This window comes from Sphaeramia orbicularis, chromosome 24, assembly GCF_902148855.1.
Source record: "Sphaeramia orbicularis chromosome 24, fSphaOr1.1, whole genome shotgun sequence".
Lineage (NCBI taxonomy): Eukaryota > Metazoa > Chordata > Actinopteri > Kurtiformes > Apogonidae > Sphaeramia > Sphaeramia orbicularis.
The window spans coordinates 14,370,951-14,388,946 of NC_043979.1; the positions used below are offsets into that span (position 1 = coordinate 14,370,951).

At 38.2% G+C, this 17,996-nt stretch overlaps 1 long non-coding RNA gene across 1 annotated transcript; it reads right to left on the reverse strand.

The window, feature by feature from the left end:
• Positions 1–1,183: 1,183 nt before the first annotated feature.
• LOC115415430 (uncharacterized) lies at positions 1,184–4,941 on the reverse strand. The gene is made up of 3 exons (XR_003934810.1): positions 4,746–4,941; positions 1,493–1,563; positions 1,184–1,250 (listed from the first exon to the last, which is right to left on the reverse strand). It is a non-coding gene; the product is annotated as an uncharacterized LOC115415430 (long non-coding RNA).
• Positions 4,942–17,996: the final 13,055 nt, after the last annotated feature.

A 17,996-nucleotide genomic window follows, 5' to 3' on the forward strand; every position in this document is an offset into this window, starting at 1 on the left:
AGTGGGCGTGGAATCCGAGTCTGGAGGTCCGCCCCTCAAGGCCGCGAGTCAATCCCCGCCCCTGTTCCCTCTTCGTGGCTGTCTCCTCCTCTTCCTCTGTGGGCAGTCCCGCTTCCAATGTCCTTGCCGGCCACAGAGGTGACAAGTCAAGCGATTTTTCTTTTTTTGGTTGAAGGCAGGCGAAAAAATCTCCCAAAAACGCCTGTACTCTATTGCATTTGCCTACAATAGCAACCTTATACGATTTTCTTTTTGGTTGAAGGCGAAAAAATCTCACAAAAACGCCTGTACCCTATTGTATTTGCATACAATAGATACCCGACACAGGTCTATAGATATTTTTTCCTCTCCTTTTTTTTTTTGTTTTTTTTGTTTTTTTTTTTTGTTTTTTTTGTTTTTATATATATAAACCCGAATCGCACACCACTATTATTTCAGTGACGTGCCCAGTGACGTGAGTTTGGACCACAGGGAGTACCCCACAACCCCCAACTGTAACTTTCTCACCGTGTGTTATGTCGTTGAACTCAGTCTAGATTCCAGTGGTGAGACGGGCGGGGCTCGGAGCCGGTCCCCCGTCCGCGGTGTCGTTTTACCACGGGGCTACAGCCGCTTTTTGGCCCGTAGGATGATCAGTCCACCAATCTCCGTTCCCCGTCCGAACACACTCACGGAATCCTGCCGACAACGCCAATTTGTCGTGGAAATTTACCGTTCAACTGTTAACTCACACAAAGAAAAAGGGAGAAAGTTAGAGTTAAAATAATAAATGCATTTATTGAGAAATCAATCACAGACAAAGCTCTGTAAATGAAGTCTGCCTAAACAAGAGAAAACTAAAGATTATATAGAACCAAATCCAACCCCCTCAAACTATGATGTCATTCCTTACGTACATCGTACCACCCCATACTACTCCTTCTCTGCTCCGTGAAGAGGTCATGAGGACCTCTTCACTCTAACCTTGCTTGAATACAGGCGCCATCCTCTATCTACACATTCAGACATTTAGGTGTTTGGGTTTCAACTCAAGGTAAGAACTTCGTCCCCAAGTCGGGGTTGCTACAGAGTGGTAAACATCACACATAACAATGACTCAGCATGTACTTAACAGTATAACATTTTAAAAGAGTATAAAATATAAAAAGTAAATTTTTCCACCACAATACTCACCATTTACTGAAGAGCCTTTGGAACAGTGCACCAAGCAAAGTTGTCACAGGTCTCTGAATAAGAGGAACACCAAATACCTATTCAGAAAAAAATATTATACATTACAGACAGTGAATACTATGACCTTCATTATGGTAGGAATCATTATAGGACTGTTGTATTAGACTGTGTTAGTTTTAGCTACGAATGTTGAATTGTATTGCAATTGTAGCAAATACAAAATGTTTTGTTTTGTTTTTTTTCAAAAATTAAAAGCAACATAGTTAAATCAAGTAAGACACATCACGTAAATCATCAAAATCCTTTTAATAATACTCACCAATTACGAAAGCGCCCATGAAACTGCTCAAAGCAAGTGGGTCAGTCACCTGGTTTTCAACTATCAGATACCTATTAAAAAAATAAATGAATAACAGAAAAATATATTTTTTAAAATTACTTAATCATATCCCATTCCTTCAGATATTCAATTTAGCCTGAGAAATGAAAAAGAGAATTACATTTTGTTTTTCTGTATAAACTGAACTGTGAAAAATAACATTTGTTTGTCCATTGTCTGCTTGAAATTAAAAATTGAATAAGTAAGAACACAAAAACAACAGGTCTGTGAGTGTGTCTACTTAACCCATAAAGACCCAGTGTGACTTTGGTGGCAGTTGCTAAATGAATTTTTCTTTCTATTTCACTTTTCTTAAGCGATTTATCACGACTTATTTTCACATTATTCTCTGTATTTTGCACATTTTCTGTGAAAATCCAGTACTTTCTTATATTTAATTCACCGATCATGTAGATGTTCATAAAAGCCCAGATTAAAGCTGAGGGTTATTTTATCAGAAACAGACAAAACAGAAGAAAAACTTACTTTTTTAGCAATGATATCAATAACTGAACATAGACCCAGTGTCTCCATCCACTGTCATTGATCCATCTCCATGGGTTTTACTGGTGAACCAATATTGAAGAAGATCACAGTGTTTCCACAGTAACTATGGATACTCTGAACATCTAAATGGGTCATATCTGATGACCATGAAAAGATGACAAATTATTTTACACCAATTATTTACATGTATTGGTTGGATTACTGGATCAGAAGTTATTAAAAATGTTATACTGGTAGATGATTTTGGTTGCCAGTGCTTGTTTGGGTCTTTAAGGGTTAATGGACACAGCAGACAGACAGGTGTAAACTTCAGCTGAATTCACACTGTATCCAGCAGTGAGGCAGCTTCACACAGGTTTGCTTTAGTACTTTTACTGTAACCCCTGTGACAAAGTCAGAAAACATCGTTTTGTTCTTCTAATTAACTGCATTACTGATGTTACTGGCGCTCTCTCTCCTCATTCAACCTACAGCTTGCTCGCCCCCCTCTCTCACTTTCTCTGAGCTGGGGACACTTTTGCCAGCTTTGTTTTTATCAGATTTTATAAAAGACAATCGACACATTCTACACAGCCTGCTCCCAAATTGAAGATTAACCCTTTCATGCATAGTGGTCACTACAGTGGACAGTTCTTCTCCAGCTGTTCTCTTGTATATTCATGGGTTTTGTTGTTTTAGTTCCATATCAGTCAACACAGTGGACACTTAAGAATCATTCCATACACTGACATTCAAACCATTACTGTACCTTTCCTGTTCTTGATAAACCTGATCTGCAGTGACATATTTGAGTGTAAATTATTTGCTACTTGTTATTAGACTGTAGTTACCAGTTGTTGTTTTTTTAACAAGTTGTTTTTTGTTGCATATTATCTGAGTGAGTAATTAGTATTAGTGTGTTAAAATGTGAGAACACATAAGATTAGCAGCATTAAAAATGTTTTTATTTCATAGTTTTCACACAGTGTGTCAGTAAATGCATGTTTCTTTGCTTAAAAAATGTAATTTTTAATCTGTTCTGTTGTTTGTACATATAACCTGTGCTGCTACTCATTGTTTGTGTGCTGCCTCTTAGCCAGGTCGTTATTGTAAATGAGCATCAGTTAACCACTAACTTACCTGGTTAAATAAAGGTTACATTTAAAAAAAATAAAAATAAAAATAAAAAATAAAATGCATGGTGTCCAGCTGAGTGGACATTTTTGTAACTCCATGAGAAGTAGGTTCATTAAAAAAAATTCAATCACATTGTTTTTTTGTTTTTTTTTTATGCATAAAGAAGAATAAAAATACCCTGGGGGGGGGGATCTTGATTTAAATTCTCATAATTCATGCATGAAAGGGTTAAAAATCCAGAGGGCCCAGTGTCCCTCCTCCATGCTAACAGTCAGCTGGTCTGTCCTCTCACTGTCAGTAAACGGTCTATGTCAGGGGTCAGCAACCCTGGTCCTACAGAGCCACTATCCTGCATGTTTTAGATGGTTCCCTCTTCCAGCACACCTGACAGTTGTTATCAGGCTTCTGCAGAGCTTGATGATAGGCTTATCATTTGAATCAGCTGTGTTGGAAGAGGGACACATCTAAAACATGCAGGATAGTGGCTCTCTAGGACCAGGGTTGCTGACCCATGGTCTATGTCATGTCACAGTGACCTAACCTCCGGAAAAACGGAGAACTGACCCGCCAGCTTAACAGTAAACGGCTAAAATTTGCTTAGAGGTCTTATTTATGTCTTTGTGCATAAGAAATCAATAGAAGTGAAACCCCAAAGGAACTTTGTGTTGGTAAATGCAAGTTCTGCAAATGTACAGGATTTCAGTTCTGTTCAACATGTGGATGGTCATATGAACTATGTTTTCAGCTCAAAAATGTCCAATTTCATCACAATTAATGCTATATTTTCATGTCACAAATGGCCAAGTTATATTTGAACTGAATTTACCTGAAAAACAAATATTCTATTCTTTTAGACACATTGAGTGTTTTTGTGTCAACTGTTATTGTTTTAGATCCACAATACTAACATGTATGAATAAGAGGAGAATTAGCAATAGTAAGTCCGTAAGTTTATTACTAATGAAGTACTGGTACTGACCAGATCATCATGCGTAATGTCACGTCCGTCCACCAGCAAAAGTTTTCACATACACCTGCTATTAAAATCCAATATTTATGAAAATATAGGTTCCACTGTCAAATAATATCAGAAGTCTGTGCACAAATGGATTAGCATTATTTCAACACAGTTCTATGCATTTCTTACAACTTTCTTTTGACAAAAATGGCCACTCATTTGACCCCCTAAGGAAATTTTAGCCGTAATGTAAATGTAAAGAATGATGTTTACCCAGAACCATCATGTTAGCTCTCCTCTGCACCGCTTCCAACTGCCTCTGCCCCACTAAACTAAGCTCAGTTGTCAATAACCCTCTTGAAAGCACACACTTTAGACTGAAGTCGACACAAAACATACGCTGTGTGTACATTTCAATAAATATGACCGAATATAAAACACTACTCGCCAACAGTCGTGTAGCTAACGTAAGTGGTAACTTAAGCTAACCTTAGCATTGACACTGACAGATTCATGTTGCTCGGTGCTAATAGCATAGAACAGCTTGGCTCTGTGAAAACAGTGCATAAAGTCATTCTGAATAACGTTGCATAAGATTAAATTCATCCTTACCTTGTACAGAGTGGTCCAAAGCAGCATTATTCTGAGTCCCAGCGAAAAACTGTCCGAGTGCAGCTGAGCTTTTCCTCCTAAAGCAGGAGTGTTTCAGAAGTCAGCCTGACCCACACATGTTAGGAGGAAGAACACAATTAAACTGTTGTATATGTTATGAATTAAACTGTGCTGTATATGCCAAGTACATATTTGAAAAGTGAAGCGCCTTCCCTTTGCCCTTTTTTCAGTGTGTTTCCATTTGTTTCTGTTTCCTTCCTTCTGGAGGTTCAACTGACGGGAAAACCCGTCCGTTAACAGAAGACCAAATCACTCTATTCTTAAACTAATTCACTGGAACTGAATACTAAGTCCTGTTCCTAAAAGAAGTTCAAGAACTCACAGTTGGAGTGAAAAAAGCAGAGTTGGGTCAGGCCGTCTTCAGCAGCTTTTCCATGGGTACACACAGTAAACACACGGGCTGTTCTCCACAAGAGCCCACAAGCTTCTACACCCTTTTCCGTCCTTCCACAAGGTTCGGCCTGTTTTGCCACTAGCAGAAATTATCTACTGATTTCTGTCCCCTTCAGAAGCTCTTGTTTTCTTATTAAATGCTCTTTGGTCAGGCACATCTGTGTTGTTGACCTACTTCCACACACACTGGCTCATTCGGGCTCTTCTTCTCCCTTCTTCTGTTTCTTCTCAGTTCGGTAGAGCAGCTGTGCGGACACCTGCACAGACTGTCTGTGCCAACGGTCACATAAGCAGGTCCCGCTCCATGAAGAAAACAAACAGAGGATCCCTCTACAAAACATGGACAAATGACTGAATATGGGAATCCCTGTGGCGGTGCATCCAGGAAGGCTAAAACTAGAGCTGCACAATTAATCCAACGTAAACTTACAAGAAATACTGCTTTGATATTTACCCTAAAAATTATTGACAACTTGGCATTTATGTCAGTCACAATATGTCAAATAACTAAATGTCAAGTTCTACAAGCTGTAGATGTGTCCTGATATTATTATGTCTATTTTTTTTTTTTTTTAAAGGAAAAAGATAGAAAAGAATTATTCAATATAATTATAAATTTAATATAATATAATTTTAAATTTCATATAATGTAATTATAAATTTAATATAATATAATTATAAATTTAATGCAATATAATTATAAATTTTATATTATTATAAATGTAATATAATTACAAATTTAATATAATTATAAATTTAATATAATATAATTTATTAGGTTTAAACATACAAAACATACCTCCCATGCATTCATCCATTCACCCCTATTAATGCGTCTGTACAGCATAAAAAAAAGAAAAAAAAGCATTCTCTATTTCTATTCTAGAATGTGGATGACGTAATTTTGGACGCACACCCAAAAGGACAACACGCCAGCGCAGCGACCCTCACCCATGCTCACCCACCCACGCACACAGACACGCACGCACGCACAACCCCTACTTGGACTCGACACGCCCTACGTCATTCCGCTCGCACCCTCCCTCAGCATCTGCGTCTACACCTACGTCTGACCATAGGGGTTCCCACCTGGACTCGTACCCACAACATCTGCTTCGCGAGACATGAGCTTAGACCACTGAACCAACGTGCTGTCCCAACTGTAGTCAGCTCGACACTGTATTTAACCCTTATGAAAATTACGTCACGCCTCACCCCTCCCACCCCCAAAATTCCACCTGAACGTTCTAAAAAAAAAAAAAAAAAAACAAAAAAAAAACACTATTGACAGCCTGCCTTGGAAATGAGTAAACGCCTCAAATCAAGTCAAATAAAGATAATAATAATTAAAAATAAGTAAAAGAAATAAAATAAATAAAGATTGAAGTAGCCAATCGCGGAAGAGCCTTTCTAGCCAATCAGAGGCAAGGGTACGTGCAAATTCATGTCTTTGCAAACTAGAGGAAATACCGGATTTAGACCAAAGAAACTTTATCATTTTCATCAACACTTACTTTTATGTTGGTCCTCCATAACTTTTCCCCTCACAAATCTTATCCAGGGTGTCCCATAAGTCTCCATACATAGGAAAAATAAATGTTTCTTGACATAAACCATTTTGATTTCTACAATATGCTCTATATGACTGCCATTGTCGGGAACACATTTCAGTGCGTGTCCTTCACTGCTGAAGAACTAGAAAGAAGAAATAGAAAGAAATACATGTTAGAACCATGGAATGGATTATGTCTCCTATGTATGGAGACTTATGGGACACCCTGTATATGGAATAACCGCAATATATGTTTCAAACGTAAGTCGTTGTTTTTAAAGAATTGGGTTGATTACGGAACACTGCTTGTCTGTCAGTTGTTTAACAGGGAAGGTCACTTATTTACTTACAGTGAATTTTGGTTGGAATATAAAACTCCGGTACTCCCTAGAGAATATGCAGTTGTGTTTGATGCTATCTACTATTAGTCCTTCAACAACCATTAGCCCTCAAACTGCACAATCAGAATTATACACAGGAAATTTACATCCATTCTTGAGTAAAAAAAAAAACTCATAATAAATGCATTAGAGAAGTGATTCAAAGGGATACAATTTGGAAGCCAGCTTCCATCTTTTTTTGGAGTCATTTATTTTCTGATGTGGAATGGGAAAAGGTATGGTTATTACCAAGGAAGTGTTTCATTTCCAATAAAGTGACAGAGGTGTCTTTAAAACTGTTCCATAGGTGTTATCCAACTAATTCAGCTCTGATTAAGTAGAAGATCAGTGTCGACCCCTTTTGCTCATTTTGTCATAATTCAGATGAAACATTAACTCATTTGTTTTGGGAATGTGCCTTTTCTTCAACTTTTTGGTGTGATATCTTTTTTTTTTTAAATAGAAAGCTGGATATTTCTTTTAACTTCAAAATTGAAGATATTTTATTTGGTTTCTTTATTACTGATTTGCCTGTTCGGAAATCGTTTATTCTTAATCTCATTTCCTTATTAGCTAAATTTCATATACATACAAGCAAGTCTGCCAATCAGAAACCCAGCTCTGTGGTCTTTAAATCTTATTTGAAATCCTATCTAGACACACTTAACTTTTGCACTAACCCTAAAGCTGTGAAGACTAAAGCCTTATGTGAAGAGTTTAAGTTGTAATTTATTTTTATTTTTTTCTCTTTTTGTTTATTCCTTTACTTTCATTTACTTACCTATTTATGTAATTGTATTTAATTTCTTCCTGCCTCACCTCGAGCAGTTTTTTTTCTCCATGCCATGTTCTGGCCTATGTGTATACATATATATATATATATATATATATATATATATATATATATATATATATATGTATATATATATATATATATATATATGTGTGTATATATATATATATATATATTGTAAGTATGAAAAATAGGAGAAAAATGAAAAAAATAAAGAAATAAAAATTTATAAATTAAACAAAATATATGCAAAACTGTCTTTCATTTTGAGGTCAACAATCAACTAATAACCCTACACAAAACCTAATGCCACTGAAATAAACCTACCTTTTACATGACTGTAACCGAATATTTCATATTAGTTTGGGCTTTGATCTAAGTTTATGACCGGTGCGGTGCTTCTGTTTGGCTACAATAACGGTTTACGAGGGCCTTAAGCTCTCATTGCTGGCTCAAAGGAGTCACAACATCAACTCAACATTTTCAGTATAAAAAAATATAGTAATGGAAAAACAAATTTACAACAGCCTTGAACTAAATAATTCAGGCTTTTATGTACATTACAATAAACAGCATTAGATTTAAGTCCAAATTACAAATATTATTGCATCTTTTTAAAACAAACATCTGATTTGGTTTGAATTCATGTTTTGACACTTATATCTAATGGTATGATTGTTCATTTCCATATTTTGAAGTTTAACATGACACTGAACTCCACCATAATAATTAGTTTACTATTTCAACAAAAACTTCCAAAGGCAATAATTAAATCAGTGGTATCTGGTGGCAAATATTTGATCCACAAGCACCAGGCTCATTGATTCCAAAGTAATTAACTATACAATAAATATACAATAGATGTAAACAATGTGAAAAACCAAAAAAGTAGGACATACCTCTGCAGAAACTCATTTAATTCAATCAAAATCTTGCAATGAGAAAAAAAAAAAAGTAGTATCCAATTTGTACATGTCTGCTCCAGAAACTACTGGGTTCATCCATGGCCGACGCTCTACGCTTCATCCAGGTTTCATGAATATATGTGCAGTGGATATTCAGAGAAATAAATTAACAAGCAAATGGAGAGAAAATAACATCTTCAGAGGACTGAACAAAAATATGGCAGACAAAAACAGATTTAACATGAACAAAACATTATGATGGGTGACTCGGTGGTGCAGTGGTTAGCACTGGTGCCTCACAGACAGAAGGTCCTGGGTTCCATTCCAACACCGTCGATGGGGGGTGGGACCTTTCTGTGTGGAGTTTACCTGTTCTCCCCGTGTCTGCGTGGGTTCTCTCCAGGTACTCCGGCTTCCTCCCACCATCCAAAGACATGCACCGATAGGTTAACTGGTTAATCTAAATTGCCCACAGGTGTGAATGTGAGTGATTGTTTGTCTCTATATGTTCAGCCCTGAGATGAACTGGAGACTTGTCCAGGGTGAACCCCGCCGTCGCCCCTGTGTAGCTGGGATAGACTCCAGCGACCCTAGTGAGGATAAAGCAGGTTCAGAAAATGAATGAATGAAAACATTATGATGGGCAATGAAGGCCACAATTTCATCTCATTTATATTCAGGAATGAATGTCATTTTAGCTAAATTGTGTCAAAGTTATTCTTAAAGCAGCGAGCTAATAATTAAAAACCATTTCACGATACAGTCTGAAGCCACAGACGTCAACAGGGTAACTGCTGATCCAACTAAATAATCTGCTACAGTGCTGTGTAAAAAGTTGGGCATTAAATCGTATCACCAACAGATATGACACAATTAAAGAAAAGCAGTTTCTGTGAATTACAGGCTTGTTATTTTAACCAGAATAAAAGCCAGGCATTGTAGTTTTGTCCTCCGTGAAGCTGTGACAGCAGCTCAGTCAACGTGAAACTGCAGAGAAGTTGTTCATCTGTTTGACTTTTCCTTCAGTTCATCAGCATGAGCTTCTCCTCGCAGACAGATGGGAAAGCACCACATTCCTCTTTATCCACCTTTCAGCGACTTTTAAAAACTCACTTTTCTAAACAAGCATTTCATTAAATCAGGACAGTGTAGTGTGTGTGTGTGTGTGCATGTGCATATATTTGTGTATGGAGGTTTGTTTCCATCTATATTGTGTCTGTGTGTTGTTGTATTCAGTGTTGGTTGTGGGTCTGTCTTAGGGGTTGTTTGTGACATATGTGACCATGGTGTTCGTTCAGTGTGTGTTGCTTGTGCCAGAAAGTTTCTATCTGCATGTTGAAACTGTTTTCTTATTCTCGTCTTTCCTATTTGTTCTTATCCGTCTCCTTTATGTGAAGCACTTTGTAACATGTTGTTTTAAAAAGTGCTATATAAATAAAACTTTACTTACTTACTACAGTGTTGACCATTCAAACAAAACAGACACTATTGTGGTTGCATGTCATGTCACTTTAGCCAGTCCAGATCATAGTCTTCGTCGTCACTGAACGGGGCAGGTGGAGAAAGCCCCTTCAAGCTTTGAACACAAACAAGAGAGAAAAAAGAAATCAAATATGAGTGATGTATGAGGAAAGATCTGGCACAACGCTGTCTGACTGAACACATAAGACGGAACACAAGGCAGGGGTCGGGGTTTCAAGCGGTGTTTCCCACCAAATCTGAGAGCTCAGTCTGGACTCTACAGAGGGTTTCTGACCAGTTCCTCCTTCTCTTCCTACTCGCTGGCCGGCACAGGGGGTTTGGCAGGAGTTGTGGTCTGGAAAAATGGCCCCTCTCCATTTTCCTCACCCATTCCCCCAGTCAGACTGAGAGAATAGTAAAAGAAGAAGGGATGACAGAGACACGAAGCGAAGTAGGGGGGTTAGACAGGCAGTTAGAAACACATGCAGAGAACAGAGTGGAGGGAGAAGATTCAACATTCCTTTTATTGTCACTGTATACACCAGGGGTCACCAACCTTTTCTCTTCTGTGAGCTACTTTTACCTAATGAATTTGCTAGAGGGCTACTCTAATTTAGCAACGTTTATTTGCATAGCTAATTTTCGTACATACGCATATTTTGTATAATACGTTTGTAACATTGTGTTCTTTATTTATTTGTATTTCTTTGTTTTAACATTTGCAATACTTAAAAAGTGTTAATATGAAACTATTATTTTACTTTAAGAAAATCAAAAGTAGAAAAAAACAAATACAAGCACTTGCATGCTGTATTCCTAAATATTTTAATATTCTGTCAAAAATCATGAAATGGAATAATCCTGCATATTTTTATAGAATTATTAAAAACAAATAATACACACCTGTATGTGCATTTTTAATACTTTGAAATTGTGAAAAGGAATGTTGTCACTCACACAATAAAACTTCACCTGGATGTACTGCTGTATTTCTGAAAGATTTGACCTTTTCTAAATTCACACATGCTGTCAAAACATATCAGTTAAAACCAGAACTTTGTGCACAAAAATCCACCATCCCCGTCACTTCTACAGAGTCATCACACTGGAGTCAAACGCAGAGGCACCTGTTCAGGTCCGACTCCAGCTGTCTGAGCGCATGCGCAGATAGTGTACATATGTTTGCGCTTGTCCAGGATGTGAACCACTTTACTGATGCCTCTGTTGAAGCGCTGGCCTTGGTCAGTTTAGTGAACATGGACTGTTGTTTTTGGACTTTAGTTTTCAGCTCTTTTACCTTCTCTGTACGGAGGCTGATTCCCACTGGAGAATCTCCAGAAAAGTTGCTGTGAACTTTGGTGAAATTCCGCTCCACGTTGCATCTTTTACCGACTGCCAGGCTCCACCCACAGATCACACACACACGTCTTTCACATTTGTCAAACAGAAGTCCGTGTCTCACTGTTGGTGAAAATAACTCCCTGACTATATTCAGCGGACATCGTTGCGGGGCTAAACCCACTACCTGCCTGGCATCCGGCTCATCCTGGGCCCCGCCCCTCTCCAATGACAGGCAGAAAACCAGCGCTAAAGTTTGATTGACAGCTAGTTGACCGTTTCATCTCGGGAGGGGAACAGGACACTTGTAATTCTGGTTGGGTGGAAATTTAGACCTGTTCTACCAAATGACGAATCAACTTTGTGTTCTTATATTAGTGACCCTTGGCGAACCACCGGTAAATCGCGAGCAACGTGTTGGAGAACCCTGAACTAGTTCTATTTTTAGAACAGGCCTGCGGGCAACTCGCGTGGTCCCTGCGGGCGACCTGGTGCCCGCGGGCACCGTGTTGGTGAGCCCTGGTATACACAGAGCATACACAATGACATTCTGATGTGCTTGTTAAAAACCAGTCAGTGTATCTTTTGGTAATTGGATTTTCTTTTCAGTAACAAAAGGAAAACTAGTGGGTAATTGATTCTCATTTTAAAACAGACAAATTAAAATGGAATTTCAAGGTGTTTTTCTTTTTCAGTGTCAAAACAGAGAAACCAAATTTAAAAAACAGATTTTCATTTTCTTTCTAGTAACAAAAAAGAAAGTCCAGAAGTGTCTAACGATATTAATTTTCCTAATTTCATTGTACACACAATGACAATAAAGGCTATTCTATTGTATTCTATTCTATTCTATTCTATTCTATTCGTTCATCTGGCTGTTTCTAATCTGTCTGTACATTTCAAAACCAGCAAAACATCAGTTTCACATCAGTTGCTCCTTTACTGTACTGTATCTTGGTTGCTTCCCAGACAAACTGGATTTAGACAATGTTTATCTCCTAAAGATTCTGTTGACATCAGCTAAAAGAGTCACAACAAAATGTTGGCTACAGAAAGAGCCACCCGCAACAGGCTTTTTTATTTCTATCGCAGAAAACATTTGACTGATAGAACAGCTGACTTTTACCCTGCGGTTCCAGGAGGAGCCCTGAAAAAGGCGCTGGAGAAAATGGACAGACTTTACAAACAGTGACAGTACTAGTTAATAAACGCATTTGATGTTGTATGCATGTTTGATGTTATAATCGCCATACCTAGACCTCAATTTCATGTTCATGTTTTGTAAAACTAAAATGTTTATAAAAGTGTCAAAAAAAAAACAAAACTCAAAAACAAAAAAAAACATTTTTGGGTTTGTGCTCACCGTTAACATAAAGCCTGGATGGACCTTGGCAGCGGTCACTTGTTTCTGATGGCTCAGATACAGAAGCAGCTTGTTCTGAAGGAAAGAAGAGATGCATTATTCATATAAATCAAAAGTTCATGTCAAACAAGTGACCGTCTGGCAAAGCTACCACCTCACCTCTTTTGTTGTGTGGCTTCCCAGTCCGGCTGCTCCCAGCTTCACATACTGTCAGTTAATGCTGCACCAGACACAACAATCTTTTAACTGGACTTCATTATGAGATGATTTGGTGGATTGTGACTTGATTGAAGTTAGAAAAAAGTGACATCAAAGCTCCTGACTGAAATGTAAAGTGGAGTACTCACTACCTGAAGGCTCGAACGTCTGTGGCAAACAATAGAGGGTCTGCACGTGACGTCAGCGCTAGCGGAAGTCACCGCAGTTCCACCCACTGAGTGGCAGAGAGAGGGAGATGAGTGACAGCGTTGGCTTCAATCCTGTCTAAACTGAAGAACAACATTTAATTAAAAATGGGGAAAGAGCTGTTGTGTGATTGATTGTATGAACAGGTTCTTAAAGCAGTCGGAGCTATCGTTTTACAGACACCCAAAGACAATAAAAAGAGAAGGAGATGGATCCACAAATCCAGGAAACCAAACCTAGATCTGTGGATCCTGTTTGGTGTCAGCTAACATTCACTGATGCTGTATTTTTGGGTAAAATTATACCTTAAATGACCTATTGTTTTGGCTAACGTTCCGTCTTAGTGCAGCTCTTGGTTTCATGATCAGATCTTTCCTGGTTTTTGTCTTCATTTTGTGATTGTGAACCTTGTGCTCCTACATGATAAGTAAACTAACGGAAACTGAGGCCAACCTAGTTTTACAAAAACATGGGAACTGGAGAATAAAGCTACGACGGAGTATTAGGACCACAGAAGAAAAGAAAAACACTTTGTGACTACGAGTATAAAGTCATAAAACATTGATATAAAACCTGTCATTTTATGAGAATAAAGTCGAATACAAAAAGAATCACAATGTCCTGAGAATAAAGTTGTAGTTCTAAAAAGAACTCAGAAAAATGTCATTCGTTTATGAGATTAAAGTCGTCATATTCCAACAATAAAACCATAATATTACAAGAATAATGTTGCAATTTAAAAACAGGTGGTGTAAATCTGCTAATTTCCCAGAATCCAGTGGTGCCCTGCTGGTCCACAGCAGTAGTATCTGTGTTGGATAAAGGACTGGATCTGAACAAGACTCAGTAAATCTGCTCAGTCCAAGTAGATCATGCATATATTCACTGGGGTCAGTCCACGCTCGACTGGAAATGACCTTTGGATAAGCTGGTTCTGTGCCCTAGTTTTGGAGCCTTTGGATCAGCTGGTTCTGGGCCCTAGTTTTGGAGCCTTTGGATCAGCTGGTTCTGGGCCCTAGTTTTGGACCCTCAGGATCAGCTGGTTCTGGGCCCTAGTTTTGGAGCCTTTGGATCAGCTGGTTCTGGGCCCTAGTTTTGGACCCTCAGGATCAGCTGGTTCTGGGCCCTAGTTTTGGACCCTGGTTGTCAGTCCTGATGAAACCATGTATATCTGTTTCAGGTCCAAATAGCGATGATCCCCTCCCCCCTGGATCAGGTCTGGATCCTCCATTTGTGTCCACATGTCAGTGTTCACGGACCACTTGTTCTTTGGTAGCTCATACAGATCCATGTCCAGTCCAGTTGTCCTTCATTTATGACGTATGTGCAGACCCTCTATACTGTAGGAGCTCCAGGTGGTGGCGCTGGTGTCGTTGCTACAAAGAACCATAATGCTGTTCATTTATTGTTACTTCTTTGATGTTCGTTTTCTCTTTCTAGTAACAAAAAAGAAAGTTATTACCTGACAAAAATGGAAAATGGACCAAAAGTGCCCGTCTTTTTCATTTTCTGAGACCGGATGTTGTCATTTTCAAGGAAAGAGCGCTAATACCTAGGTCACAAAGATTCTTAAAAACGATGGGTTTGTACAAAATCTGGACATCGTAGACATGCCCCCTCCACAAATGTCTACAAACTCCAGATTTCATATGACCTGGAAAATTTGTACATTGTGTAGCTGTGTTTACTCTCATTTTTGTGCAGTGGAATGACTTTTGCTATTTTCATTTTATTTGGGAAACGACCTGAATGGAAGGATAAGTTACAGATATGGGTTAGAGGTTTTGCAAAGTTATTTATGACTCTTTTAACAATCAAGTCAATATCATGACAGTCAGTGGATAGCTTACTTTTGCACGTTAGAACAGTGTTTATCACCTCCTGCTCATTTGTTGCACACAGAAAAATTGAATATGGATTCCTTTTAATGGTTTCATTACATTGGTCATCACCTTGGTTGGGAATATCTGCAGCCAACTCCAGGCACACATTTACAAAAAAACTATTAAATCAGTTGACTATGTTATTCATGCTGTGATTTACACTATTTTTATCAATAAAGTAGTCAGAATATGCTGCTTTAGTAGGTCCTTGTTTAATTAAGTTGTTCAATAAATCCCAAGTTCCTTTTATATTATTCTTACTTTTATATAATAATTTATTATAATATTGCTTTTTGGTAGTTCTGATTATGTTTGTTAATTTATTTCAGTAAGTCTTATATCTTTGTTCTGCTTCTTTAGTTTGTAACTTAATGAACGATTTATAGAGATTATTTTTCTTTTTACAAGCATTTATTATTTCTTTAATAAGCCATGGGTGTTTTTATTTTCTTTTTCTTTATGCAGAGTTCTTTGGCAGGGCAGTGTGTGTTATACAGAGAAATAAATACATCGAAGAAATTACCATATGCACTCTCCACGTCTGATTCCCTGTAGACTGTACTCCAATCCTTAGAGTGAAAACAGGGAAGTGATCAGTGATGTCACATATAAGCAGGCCACGGGTGGTTTGATTTCCCATGATGTTAGTGTAGATATTGTCTAGAATCGTGGCACTGTGTGATGTTATTCTGTTTGGTTTAGTTATTGATGGATAAAGGGACATACTGTACATTATGTCCAAGAAGTCAGCTATAGTTTTTAGTTTAGTTTAGTTTCTTTTACAGGAGAAAATTGTTTCTCCATCCATTCACTGAAAAGTTCAATACTTGAACCAGGTGATCGATATACACAGCTTAGAATTACATTTTTCTTCTTTTCATTGTGGATCTCTACAGTCACACATTCCATCGTTTCATCTATTTCTAATGTCATCTCTGTTAAGACCATACATTTTACTGATTTATGAATATATAGTGCAACCCCACCCCCCATTTTCTTTTTTCTGTTCATATATCTCGATTCATAATCCTCTAGACAAAAGTCAATACCTTTATCAATGTCAAACCAGGTTTCTGAAATTACAATGAAACTGAATGGATGAGTGCTGTTGAAATATTCTTTGATGGAAATAAAATGTTTATACATACTTCTGCTGTTAAAATATATGATTGACAACTTACCTACTGATTTAATATCATTTTCATACTGCTCTTGGGTGAAATCATTGCAATCCGTTGCTATGGTAGAAAGAAAGTTATCATCAGGATCTATCTCTGGATGTGGATCCATTGTAGTTTCAATGTAGGCCAGTGTTTTTTTGGCTTTGGCATTAGTTCTCTTTGTTTTATCTAAACAGCATCTGTGCGGCCCTCGTTAATATAGATTTTCGTACCTCGGAGGCATTTGGCTCTCTGTAGTATCTCGGATTTATCCTTGAACTTCTGAAGTCGGACCACAATGGGCCTTGGTCTGTCTCCTTTAGGTTTTCCAGCACAGTGAGCTCTCTCCATCTCAACATCCTTCTGGAACTGGAACTTCTCACTTCAAAGCTTTTTCACTTTTAGTTCTGTGTCCGTCCAGCTTTCTCCAGGTGACTCTGTAACGCCATCTATCATCAGGTTGTTTCTCCTGGACTGAGACTCCAGATACTCTATTTTATCAGACACGACCAGTATACTGTCACATACCTTGTACAAGTCTGTGTGGGTGGTGTTACTCTGTTGTTTTGGATTGCCCAACTGTGTCTTTGTATCATCCACATCCTTCTGTGTAAATTGCAAACTGATTTTCGGCCTGTAAGCTATTGTCGTCATGTGGCGTCTGTCATCTGTAACAAAAATTTCAATCGTCTTCTTCTCCGAAACTACTGTAGCGCCCCTTTGCTCTTCATTGCTTTGACAGGGGTAGCTAACCTGGGTTCTTGTTAAGTATGTAATCTCTTACAATATTAACGATTATTTAAACTATGGCAGTATTTTATTTTTTAGACCATTTTTAGTGCAATGTAACTTAATATACTTTTTTAAAACATTTACCCTTGAAATGAACCCTTTTATAAACACTGTGAGCACTTTAACCACACTGTATGCACTTGAAATCTTCCATTTACAATGCAAAAACACACACACACAGTTTATAAGGGCTGTGCAGGCCTGTGCGCTGCAACCTAAAACCAAATGGCCTCTTCACCTCATAGGGCAGTAAAAAAAAAAACACAAAAAGGTACCTGTATCACCAGCTCCCGAGAAATGTTAATCCACACGTCCAGGGAAATGGAAATCCAGAATCCGGTAATCGGCAGTCCTCCTGTCCGTCAGCTCCAGTGTTGCTGTGGGCTCAGTCTGGGTCCTCCGTACATTCTGCAGTTAGCGGTTAGCTAACCTGCTAGCTTAGTCCGTACATAGCTAGCCACATGCAGCTAACTTACTGAGGTCGCAGTCTGTGTTTTTTTTTTTAACGTTGGACTTCTAGTCGAAGTGCTGTTACAACACAGAGTCTCTCACCATTAAAGTCACGTTTGTCATCTGTCCGACCACTTTCCTGAACTAAACTGGTGTTCTTTTCTTCCTGAATACACTGTCTGTTATTCCATATTCTCATACACACACGCGCCCGTCGTCTTCACCAGGTTTCCTCTCTTCTACTTCCTACTTCCTGTTCCCTTGACCCCGAACTATTCTCCAAGCTCATAATACACATTACATAAAATATACATTT